The sequence below is a fragment of the Crassostrea angulata genome, chromosome 8, assembly GCF_025612915.1.
Source record: "Crassostrea angulata isolate pt1a10 chromosome 8, ASM2561291v2, whole genome shotgun sequence".
In the NCBI taxonomy this organism is placed as follows: domain Eukaryota; kingdom Metazoa; phylum Mollusca; class Bivalvia; order Ostreida; family Ostreidae; genus Magallana; species Magallana angulata.
Window position 1 is genome coordinate 56,242,052 of NC_069118.1, and position 12,139 is coordinate 56,254,190.

A 12,139-nucleotide genomic window follows, 5' to 3' on the forward strand; every position below is an offset into this window, starting at 1 on the left:
TGCAAAATAGACATCATTTAGGTATCCAACATTGGGGTGTAGGTTTAGCCCCCCCCCCCCCACTCCTCTTTCAACAGGCACGTTGCAGTGAAGTCGAGGAAGTGTAATTGGTAAAGTATGAAAGAAAAATTTTGTACTGAAAGAAGTTCCGACCCCCCTCCCCCAATAGGATTTTCGTTGTTGTACAATAGACATAGTTTCATCTTTTTTTCTTTAGCTTGACAAGTTTCTTTCAGGTTTGAATATTTTTTTCCCTTCGACAGTCACCCCTCCCCACACCCCTTACATTTAATTTGCTTTTGACGCTAATGTGATTTCGTAACTTTCCTTTAAAATGTAGCAAATATCAATAGCATGTGCGTCGGAAGCAAATTGAATGAATGTGGGGGGAGGGGGTTAAACTAACACAAACAAGCTACTTCCTGGTAATTACATGCAAGTCTAACTTTGCAAAAAAGGGGGTTGCCAAGTCCCCTTAGTACTGACAATGGAAAGAATGGATGTTCATTTTGCAACTTCAGTAACCTTGTGATCTACAGTTTTCATTCAAAATCAGTATTTTGTTTATTTACTCAGATTTTGGGTAACCATTCTGGCTCCAAACCACAGTGGGTGAGAATCACATGATTCAAGTATAACAGTACTATGCTTGCAGACTTTGATAGTTCTAGTTCTAAGTGTTACTCCATCAAGTTATTTTCTTTGATTTCAATATGTAGAAAAAACTGATCCAACACCAGTGCAATACACTTCACTATGAATTCTCCCTTTTTATATTCTTCTTTTAAATTGGTATATTTCGACTTTGTGCAAAACAGTGATTTTTTTCGTATTATTTATCCTACTATATGTCCATGAAGAAGTTAACAGCAATGGAAATTGACTCCATGTTAAGTCTCCTATTTATTGTCCCTCTATCCTTTAGATGAAAAGAATATGTCAGCCACATATTTGACACACAACAATACATAATTTTCACATAATTTAATAGTTAAATGTATATCTCTACAAATAATGCATGCAAGCATACATGTAACACAATGAGCTTAACACTTTCTCATGCCTTTGATGAAAGCACATTGAACATTAATCATTATTACAGAAAAACTGTTCTTTGGTTAAAAAATAAAATATTTAAAGGGTTACATTATCAAGGTCTACAAAGACCACAGGTTTTTTTTTAGTAAATACTCTTTTCAACCATTATTCACATCTTTAATATTTAAACCAATTATTGAATAAAATATTTGTGTACTCTCGTTCTAATCTATAAACAAAATTTTCTTCCCAAAACATCAATAAATGTAGCATAAATTGAACATGTTTCAAGTGGTGACAGCAGATAATGTAACATCTTTTTAAGAGAGCACATGAAAAGGAAAGTCATGAACACATGAAAAAAAGTGTACATGTGGCAATACTGCACTGCTTTCTATCAACTATTCCACAGCCTAATTCTTAAAAAAAAATCTATTTTTAAAGCCCTTATGTAAGGGTATTTCCTTGAATTACCTTAAACCAAGTTTTCGTTGTATTATTCTAAATATAGACAATTGAAAAAATTCAATTATCTGACAAAAGAAAGTGCAAGACAAAAAGTTAAGATGAAATATTTTAAAACTTGTGATAAACATCACTTTCACATTTAATAATACCATCTTTCAGAAATGATGCTTTTGTACATGTACAAAACCTACACAGCAAAAATATGTAATGAACAGGATGTGCAATAATCATCACCAGTGCTATTAACTTCAGGAATCAGTGAGCAAAAGTAAAAAATCAAGTAGTCAACTGGTCAACAAAAAGTGAAAAAAAAATATTCACTATATTTTCATCCATGTTGAATTGAAAGGAAAAGTGGACTTTCTCTATTTCTAATATTAGCGAAAGTTAGTTTGTACTTGTAGGTGATCATACTAAAAGGTGGGTCAAAACAATTGATCATTAATTTAACAAAACATATCAAACTAACTATGTTTCGCATTTTACATGTACTTGAAATAATGGGGACTTTATTATCGATTTTTTAATGCTAATATTGAATTGTAACTTCCAGTTATTTTTGTCAATTAAAGTCTAGATAGACTTCTTTCGTTTTTACAAAAAATCTAATACAACCCTTGAAAAATGAATATACAATGACCTTAACTTTTGGTAACAAAAAAAACAAATAAGTTTTAAGTATCTTAGTATATTAGTATATAATAGCTCTTAAAACTCTATTCACTTGCAATATGAGGCATTTTTCGGAATGATTCAATTATGTCATTACAAATCATTATTATTTTTTCTAGCTTTAACCAGCATACAACTGACTTTCTTCTTAATGTTGTCCCTTGGTCTTGTATGCAGTAGACCCCCATATTTCTTGCTTTGGGCCATCACTTTCTCAACGTCTTTTTGCCTAGGACACTTGTCCCGGGCAAGAAAACCTGCAAACCTCTTCTTTATTTCTTCTTCTTCTGCTACTGTCCATTTCTTCCTCGTAAAACTGGCCTTTTTCTTCTTGCTTGTCTCTGTAAGAAATACTTCAATCATTACCATTTCACAGAACAGTGTATAAGAAAAAGATATTGATGGAAAACAATTTGCATACAGTGATTACCAGCAAGAAAATCGTGAGACCAATGGGATTAACAGTTATCTGATAAAGCACATGTGAAATAAATTTGTAAATGTTAAAGTAATACTACCCCCCACCCCACCCCACAAGATTGAAAACATATAAAAAAAAAAAAAGTCCCCCTTTCAAAGATTGTTGAAATCTCACATTATTTATGCTGCTTTTTAAGATGAATTATATGATGGTTGGCTAAATTCATTCAACTAATAAATTTATTTTTTTTCAAATTCTTCCAAATTTGTACCAGTCTTGAAAAACAACTACTGTATTAATAAAAAAAAATAATTTTTTGGCCAAATATTTCTCACCATGGATTCATATTACTTACTGACTAGAATTTCTTCCTCTTCATCTTCTAACAGGTTTGGGATGAACACTTCATCTCTGTCCAAGAATCTGTCATCATTCTCATCAACATCATTGTTTCGTCTGGTTCTTCAATTAATTCTATGATTAAAAAGAATGATTTTATTGCATTTATTAAATAAAAATGTTTGGTCATATCATTTTGAACATTATCCTATTATATTTACATTTTCCAGTGTCTTCGCCTGTGATAACACTACATATCGATTTTGTACTATATAACCCATAATACAAATGACGCCAAATCGAGGCGCCAGCGGTGTTTGCTAATCTATCATTTAAATGTATAATGGTACGATGGCTTAAAATTATATAAATATAAGTAATAAGGAATCATTCTTTGAATATTATGAGATGATAATTTCGGTCGGGGTGTGATCAAATCTAACATAAAGCCCTTCGGGCTTTATTGGATTTGATCACGCCCCGACCAAATTATCACCTCATAATACTCAAAGAATGATTCCTTATTTAATAAGAGTTAGCAATAATGAAATAAGAAATATGTTTTATGTATAGTTGGTATTCATTTGACTACATGTATGGGATAATTTTTTATAGTTTTATGAATAATATAAAACATTTGCTAAGCACTTACCTTCCAAGCTAATTTCTTCCAATCTTTTATTTTTGAAATATCCAACCTGCTTCCTGTCCATGAGCATTAATAATTTTGCAATGTCTGATCTCTCTATGATATCTGATGTACATCTATAGTGAATGTTGTGCACATCTAGAGTATGGCCCATGTGATCGATGATCCACTTTTGCTGCTGTGGTGTCACATCCAAGGCCTAAAGAAAAAGATACTTAAAATCTGTATTTAAACCTTTACAAGAGAGAAACTGATTATAATTGCAGAGCGGTATACAATTCTGAGACTTAAGTTTAACTCTTTACAACTTGAATTGTTATGCAACATACATTTAATGTCACGTAATAGAATATGACGTTACTGTTTCCCCACAAGCACTTTATAGCCTGGTACAAGTTTCTCTAAGTTTAGTGTAAATAATATTATGACGTAACATTTCAATAAGAAAATAAATTTTCTTCTTTTATTAGATTTTATTAGGTATAAAATAAAAGGACTTTGGCAATAAAGTGAAGATTAAATGAACTTTTTAAAGTGCGTGAAAATGTGTGATTGCAGGAAACAGTATATGCGTGATTTCGCATTAGAAATAGGAAATGGCATATGCATTAAAATGCGGGACTGCAGGGAAGGGGTTTACAGTCTTTAGCACAAAACATGGTTTAAGTAGGGCGTTTAAACAAAAGTTAAATTTCACTGTATGTTTAAAAGGATAAAAACTAAACTTACCTGGCATAAAGTTGCCATGAGACGTCTCATGTTTGTTCCTCTTATGCGTTCCGGAAATTGAAGATCAGCATTCTGTGTCACAAATTGTACAGAATCATATCCCCTAAAAACACCTGCCCCTACAAACAATATTTATTTTTCATCAATTTCAATGATGGCATAATCAGGAATGAATGTTTCAGTATTTTGTTTCCATTTTTTTTTCTTTGACAATTATAACAGAATCAAAAGCATTAACTGTCATCTGCAGTAGAGATTGAAAGCAAATTTAAGGCATCTTTCCCCAAAACTCTTTTCCCCATCTTTGCCACAATTTTTTTCATAATGCAAAGTTATATTTTGAATACTAAAATTTCACTCCTTTAGTTTCTAGTTGAAATGAGGTTATGATAATTACAGACCTGTTTACCTGTATTGCTGTCTCTCAGTATTTTTTATTAGATTTGTCAGCAAGATTTGGCATTTGCAAGAAAGATTACAATTTACATCGATTTTTTATATATCACTAAAGAACAACTACATTTCTCATCTTTTTAAACCACTGCATTTTGGCCACCTGACATCACTTAAGTGTTTGAAAACTATCTCTTGTTTTAGCGATCAGAAAGTGTCAAACAGAGACGGATCATAATGAAAACTAGCTGTTAAAATCAAAACAGATTTCTTTATTTTCACTTCAGCAAACCATGAGATGTATTTTGGACTTAAAATCAGTACAAAATACACCGAAAATCATAAGAATAAACAGGTCTGTAATTGTGTAGTATACAAATTATATAAAGAGAATACCAGATCAATTGAAAATATATAGATAAAGCCAGATCAACTGTAATTTGTTAAAACTCACTGTTTGTTGCAAAGATATGGACACTTGAGCTTGGTATTCCTGCAGCTGCTCTTACACGTTGATTACATAGATGTGCCAGAATCCCCCGTACATGCTTAGGAATGATCACTGGTACACATTTTCCACACTGTTAGAAAATAAAAAGATCAAAATTAAATGCACAAGATTGCATGATACATATTTTAAGTGCATTTACTTCCAAAAGAATGATGTCTTAATGTACATGTATGTGTCTACAGCTACAACAGTACAATTAACAGCAAAAATTAAAAACACATACACAAAATAATTGTTTTATACACAATATACTTTTAAATGCTAAAAAAAATTCAGTTACAGCTTACATATGCATGTAAAAGTTGCTAACCTTTCCCCTTATTTCAATCACATCTTGTTCTTCTACAAGTTTTCTTTCAAATTCTGACAGTGATTTCACTATTTCTTCTCCAACACCAGGATCTATTCCAGTCTTCCTGTTGTGGTAATCAACCAACCTGTAAAATCAATGATTATGTCAACACAATTTAATAATATTACAAAAAATATTAATATCATATCCCTCCAGAAAAGCAAGGGAACCAGTTACACATCCTTTCCAGCAATCTGACCTCTAGAAAAGTAACAAGGACTTCTATTCCCATGTGAAGCTTAAAAATACTGATATGAAGATAATGTCTATCAAAACATAATATTTTCACCTAAATTCAAGGAGTATATCCATATTGTATTATAATTGTACATTTATAAATTTGATTAATAGCCTTAAAAATACCTCATTGCTTGAATTTCCCCTGGACGCCGTCGGTTATAGGTAATAAGTACTGCCTCAGTCAGTGTCGACCCCTTTTTGAAATTCTTGGTAGGCTCCTCTTCGAATGAAGCTGAAGGGCTCTGTGAACTCAAGGTATGGGATGGTGCCCTCTCTTGTCCTGGCTTATCACTTGTAATAGGCTTCTCTTCACATGAAGCTGAAGGGCTCTGTGAACTCAAGGTATGGGGTGGTGCCCTCTCTTGTTCTGGCTTATCACTAGTGGTAGGCTCCTCTTCGAATGAAGCTGGAGGGTTCTGTGAACTAAAGGTGTGGGTAGGTGTTCTCTCTTGTTCCGGCTTATCACGTGTGGTAGGCACCTCTTCACATGAAGCTGGAGGGTTCTGTAAACTCAAGGTGTAGGGTGGTGCCCTCTCTTGTTCTGGCTTATCACTTGTGGTAGGCTTCTCTTCACATGAAGCTGAAGGGCTCTGTAAAGTCAAGGTATTGGGTGGTACCCTCTCTTGTTCCGGCTTATAACTTGTGGTAGGCTTCTCTTCACATGAAGCTGGAGGGTTCTGCAAACTCAAGGTGTGGGGTGGTAACCTCTCTTGTTCCGGCTGAACATTTGTGGTATGCACCTCTTCACATGAAGCTGGACCGCTCAGTAAACTCAAGGTGTGAGGTGGTACCCTCTCTTCTTCCGGCTTATCACTAGTGGTAGGCTTCTCTTCACATGAAGCTGAAGGGCTCTGTGAACTCAAGGTGTGGGGTGGTGTCCTCTCTTGTTCCGGCTTATCACTTGTGGTAGGTACCTCTTCACAAGCTGAAGGGCTCTGTGAACTCAAGGTATGGGATGGTGCCGGTTTGTTTTTACTCAAAGATTTAGCATATTCTACATCTTCCATGTATTTATTTTTCAGATCAGCCTGCCTCTTTATTTTTTCTGAAATTAGTAATGATGCATTCAATTTCTTGCATTACAATATGCGAGTACTTGTATTTTTAACTAGTAAAATTAAGTTTGTTCATTTGCAAAGTTTAGTAAAAATACTTTAAGAAAATACAAGGGTTGCAGAATCCTGAGCTTTCATTAATGTTAAACATTTTTCTGCAGTTTTAGAACCAGTAAATCATAAATTATCTGTTATTAACAACTCTTATTGCTTTGTTTCACGCTAGTAATTTCATTCATCTATCATTCTTTGGGAGTATTGGACAGTTGTTTCGCTGCATCTTATAGGAACATGGTAGGACAAATTTGTACGAATTATCAATTTAATGAAACACATTGCCAAGACATGATTCATGTTTGAAAACACATAAATTTAAGTTGCCCGATTCCTAAAAAATAAATAAAATTGTTTGGTTATATAGTCTTGAACATTTATAATACACCACATGATGTAATAATTTAATTCTGTCACATTTTAGAAGTTTAACTGTCCAACCCTGCCCTTCTTCTCATAGCATGCATTAGTAGAAAACAAAAACAGTCTGGTTAATGTTAACAATTCAACATTTTTTATATGGATGTGGAATTTTTTTCTTCTGGGATAGTAGTACTTATAAAAGAAAAACAAATAAATATTCATCAGTGATTATTTCATAAGTAGGAATAACTTATGTTTGACTGATGAACAAGTATCTTAGAAAAATATCCATTTCTTGGACTTAAGATTAAATGAAAAAACATTCTGAACAAAAGGAACTAATTTAAACCAAACTTATTTACTTAAACTTGAAGCAATCAAGTCTGTGTCTGTGTCACATTGAAAATTACGGAGATTGTGGCTGTTACATGTAATCCTACAGATGTGAAAAACAATTACATATATTGTGTGCTAAGTATACACATTTGCAAAAACTTTTTTTGTACATGAAGGAGTATAACTATTTAACAAAGATATGAAGTTTGTTAAAGTCTTACTGATGCAGTGAATTTTCAACACAAAGTAAATTTTTGTACACCTTAACATAATTATAGATCAGATTTACTGGTACTTAAAATCATATACTAGTATCTTGCTTACAATAAATTCCTTTTTATAAATCACAGACCTTCATATAAAACATTTTAAATGAAAAAAATCTATATCCTTTTAAATCAAATTATTCCTTACCTTTCCTCCTCTTTCCAAAAGGAAATTTGGTACACATCGTTTTTCAAAACACTCTCCACAGCACCTGGCCACCATATTCCCTTCCAGTAACAGTATACAATTTGGCCTGTTAAATAAATAAAGATACTTCAGCCATCGTGATCATCCAAGAGAAAAGGTCACCACATCATTAATAAGTATCTTTGAATTTTTCTGCCTAATAAAGAACATGGTTGTTTTCTCATTACTAAATCTAATACTTTGTGGTGCTTTTGCTGAATAACAGGTAGAAGAGAACTCGCGTAGAAACATAATATTCAAAACAATTTTTAGGATATGCATGTTAAAAGTTGGAAGTAAAACTTGATTTTTGTATTTTAAAATTTAGTCTTGCTAAAATCCCTTCAGTTAAATTTGTTTTGTCTTTCTGTCACTCGAAAAATGACTAACTGATAGCTTACAGCACTAGAATATGGGGGCATATCAATATTTTATAATATTCAACACTTACCTTTTACATAAGTAACTTCTTCAGTCTTTCTACTTTCTAAAATAAATTTTAAAAAATGCATTTATTATACACTATCTAAAATGTTGCATCAAACCATGGGAAAATTTGTTTGCAAGGTATTTCTACTCAAATAAGTATTTGCATCATCCTAAATACTCCATAGGGGGTGGCCAAATTAATATTTAATTTTTTTCATACACGATTATAATAAAAAACACACTTTGCTATTAATTTTTAATTAACCAAGTTTACCCATGTTAACTAAGACTGTTTACCTTTCTTCCTCTTCCTTGTTTGAGCTGGCATCTTCAGATTCTTGAAAAGAACAAAGAAATTACATTTAAATCATTTTTCTTAATAATAACACTAAAATGGTTACAGATGTTTCTTATTTAATACATTAAAATGATTAATTTTATCCATGGGCATTATTGTCAAAGCCATTGTGGGCTTATTCTGTCTGACACAGTGGGTTTTTTTGTCTATCAGTATGGGGATTATAGTCAAAGCCATTGTGGGCTTATTCTGTCTGACACAGTGGGGTTTTTTGTCTATCAGTATGGGGATTATAGTCAAAGCCATTGTGGGCTTATTCTGTCTGACACCGTGGGGTTTTTTGTCTATCAGTATGGGGATTATTGTCAAAGCCATTGTGGGCTTATTCTGTCTGCCACAGTGGGGGTTTTTGGTCTGTCAGCTTATGTGGGCTTATGTTGTTTAGTTTTCCTATGTACTGTTGACTATGACTGTCAAATTGGAATTAAATCTTTTATTGGGAGGTCAAACTATCCGTCCTTATGGATCTTTTTTATTTTGTTTTACATTCCTTTTATTTAATCTAAGTTTTCCTTTTTGTTTTGTCTGTCACTTTAGGAATTGAATGTCCTTTATTGTGGGGCCAAACTGTCTGTTTTTCTGGGTCTACCCTTTTTTGGCCTTATATTTCTTATATTAGATCTATTATGTTGTCTGTCACTTTGGGAATTGAATGTCTTTTATTATGGGGCCAAACTGTCTGTCTTTCTGTGTCTACCCTTTTTGGCCTTATATTTCTTATATTAGATCTATTATGTTGTCAGTCACTTTGGGAATTGAATGTCTTTTATTATGGGGCCAAACTGTCTGTCTTTCTGTGTCTACCCTTTTTGGCCTTCTATTCCTTTTATTAGATCTTTTATGTTGTCTGTCACTTTGGGAATTGAATGTCTTTTACTATGGGGCCAAACTGTCTGTCTTTCTGGGTCTACCCTTTTTGGCCTTATATTTCTTATATTAGATCTATTATGTTGTCAGTCACTTTGGGAATTTAATGTCTTTTATTATGGGGCCAAACTGTCTGTCTTTCTGCGTCTACTCTTTTTGGCCTTATATTCTTTTATTAGATCAATTATGTTGTCTGTCACTTTGGGAATTGAATGTCTTTTATTGTGGGGCCAAACTGTCTGCCTTTCTGGGTCTATTCATTTTGGGTTAAAATCTGTTTTCATTATCAGATTATGACTGTTTTTGTTGGGATTTTTTATCGACTAGCCTTCTGAGCATATAAATACACAAGTTATCAAAGTTTTTCTAGTAAAACATATGTTAAACAATTACAATCAACATAAAAATAAATTATTTGATTACTTTTCAATTAACACGCACAAAATAAAGTCTTAATTATCTTAAATTATATACAAGATATGTACCTCTTCATTACTGAATAATATCATTCCACCTTCTGAAAAAACTTGTCCACTTTCGAAAGAAGATAAAAAGGAAAATGATACCAATACCTAAGATCATCATAATTATGATACTTGTCACTAATATCATCAACAGCAAAACCTCCATTTCTCTCCCTATAAAAATCTGTGTCATTCAGAGTCTGCCAAGTGTTTCATGTCAGTCTGTCATTACGAGGATAAAATGACTAACAGAGTGGGCCTGGGCAGTCAATCTAGGATTACTGTTGAATGCCTCAATTGAAATACTGAATTTAAATTAATTTCCAAAAGAAATACCAAACAAAAAATAAAATTCTTACCTTAACATCTACTAATTTCCTTTTTTTTTTTTTTTTTTTTTACTGCTGAATATACTTATGAACAGAAAAACCACTGAGGTTGCAAAAAAACAAAACTGCACTAAATTCCATTTGTAAAAAAAATACTAAACAACTATAACCATATATTTCAGTTTCTAAAACATCTATATCCATGTCAGAGCAAAATGCACATGCTTGAGAGAAATCAAGATCAGAATGAAATAGAATAACTGCACATGGCAAATCACAGTCCTCCATCTTGAATGTTTTTCACATGTGATTGATTACTTCCTGTTTATGGGATTAAAATAGAATTTCAATAAATCAAATAACTTTATTCATACATGAGGCCAACCTTATTACAAATCAGAGATTTATTGGATTATAGGATTATTGTAGGTAAATAAAGCTCTACTTACTTTATGCCACTTATTGACAGAAACAAAAATTTTGAAAATAGACAAAAAAGTTTGAACATCCTAAAAATTTGAAACTTTAAAAAACAAGAGGCCCATGGGCCACATCGCTCACCTGAGGAACAATAGGTATGATAAAGTCAGCTTAATGGAGTCATAATACAAACAATCTGGACAATGTACAATAATACATGTAGATCCTGTATAAATAAAATCCATTTTTCCCCCTTGGAACTCGGATAGCCCTGATTGCTGCCAATATTTACAAGAGCAGACTTTAATCACCGCTCCTGCACATATATAGGGACTCAATGTTACGCAGGGAGGGATGACCGCACACCTACGCTACTCAACAGGTTCCAATGTTAACGCAAGCAGGGATGACCGCACACTTGCGCCAACAGCTCAACCTAATGCAAGCAGGGAGTGCCACACACTTGTGCTAGAAAGGCCTGAACACCAGCAGGGATGACCATACAAAGCACCACCACCGCAACCACCACCAATACAAGCAGGTATGACTGCACACTTGTATTAATGCGATACAGGGCAGGAATGACCGCACACTCTGTATCGAAGATTAGATAGAGCAGGGATGTCCACACACTCAATCTATTAGTACCTGTTCAAATTTAACCCCAAACAGTCGCTCTTCATAATGCTATAGACACTGTCCCTATATATGTGCCGGCCTAAAATAATTCATAGTATCTAAAAATTGGAAATCAAAAATAAACAAACTAATCCGGCCTAACCCAAAACTTCTTATGCAGAACAACTTATATACATTAAAGTTTTATTATTGTATAAAAATAATCATCACAATAATTGGTTAACAGTGGATGCATTAATTAAAATAATCAAGAATCAATAAATCAAGGGCAATAACTCACTACAGTAATACAAAAAGATTCTAATGAAAAAATAGCTGCCTGCTTCAATTTTATAGTCATATCAAATGTTGAGTATTGCAGTTCTCAAAAAGATCCTTTACAATTGTTTATATATGGGATATTTAGCTACATCAAACTCTGAACCTTCTTGTGAGACCGAAGAATTGTCCTGGAGCCAAAGTCTTAACAATTATAAAGAATCATCTTGCTGATTAGTTTCTGAGAAGAAGATTTTTAAAGATTTACTCTATATATTTCTATGTAAAACTTTAACACCCCC

At 33.0% G+C, this 12,139-nt stretch overlaps 1 pseudogene; it reads right to left on the minus strand.

The window, feature by feature from the left end:
• Nucleotides 1-969: 969 nt before the first annotated feature.
• On the minus strand, nt 970-11,047 carry LOC128158618 (uncharacterized; annotated as a pseudogene).
• Between the last annotated feature and the right edge of the window lie 1,092 nt (nt 11,048-12,139).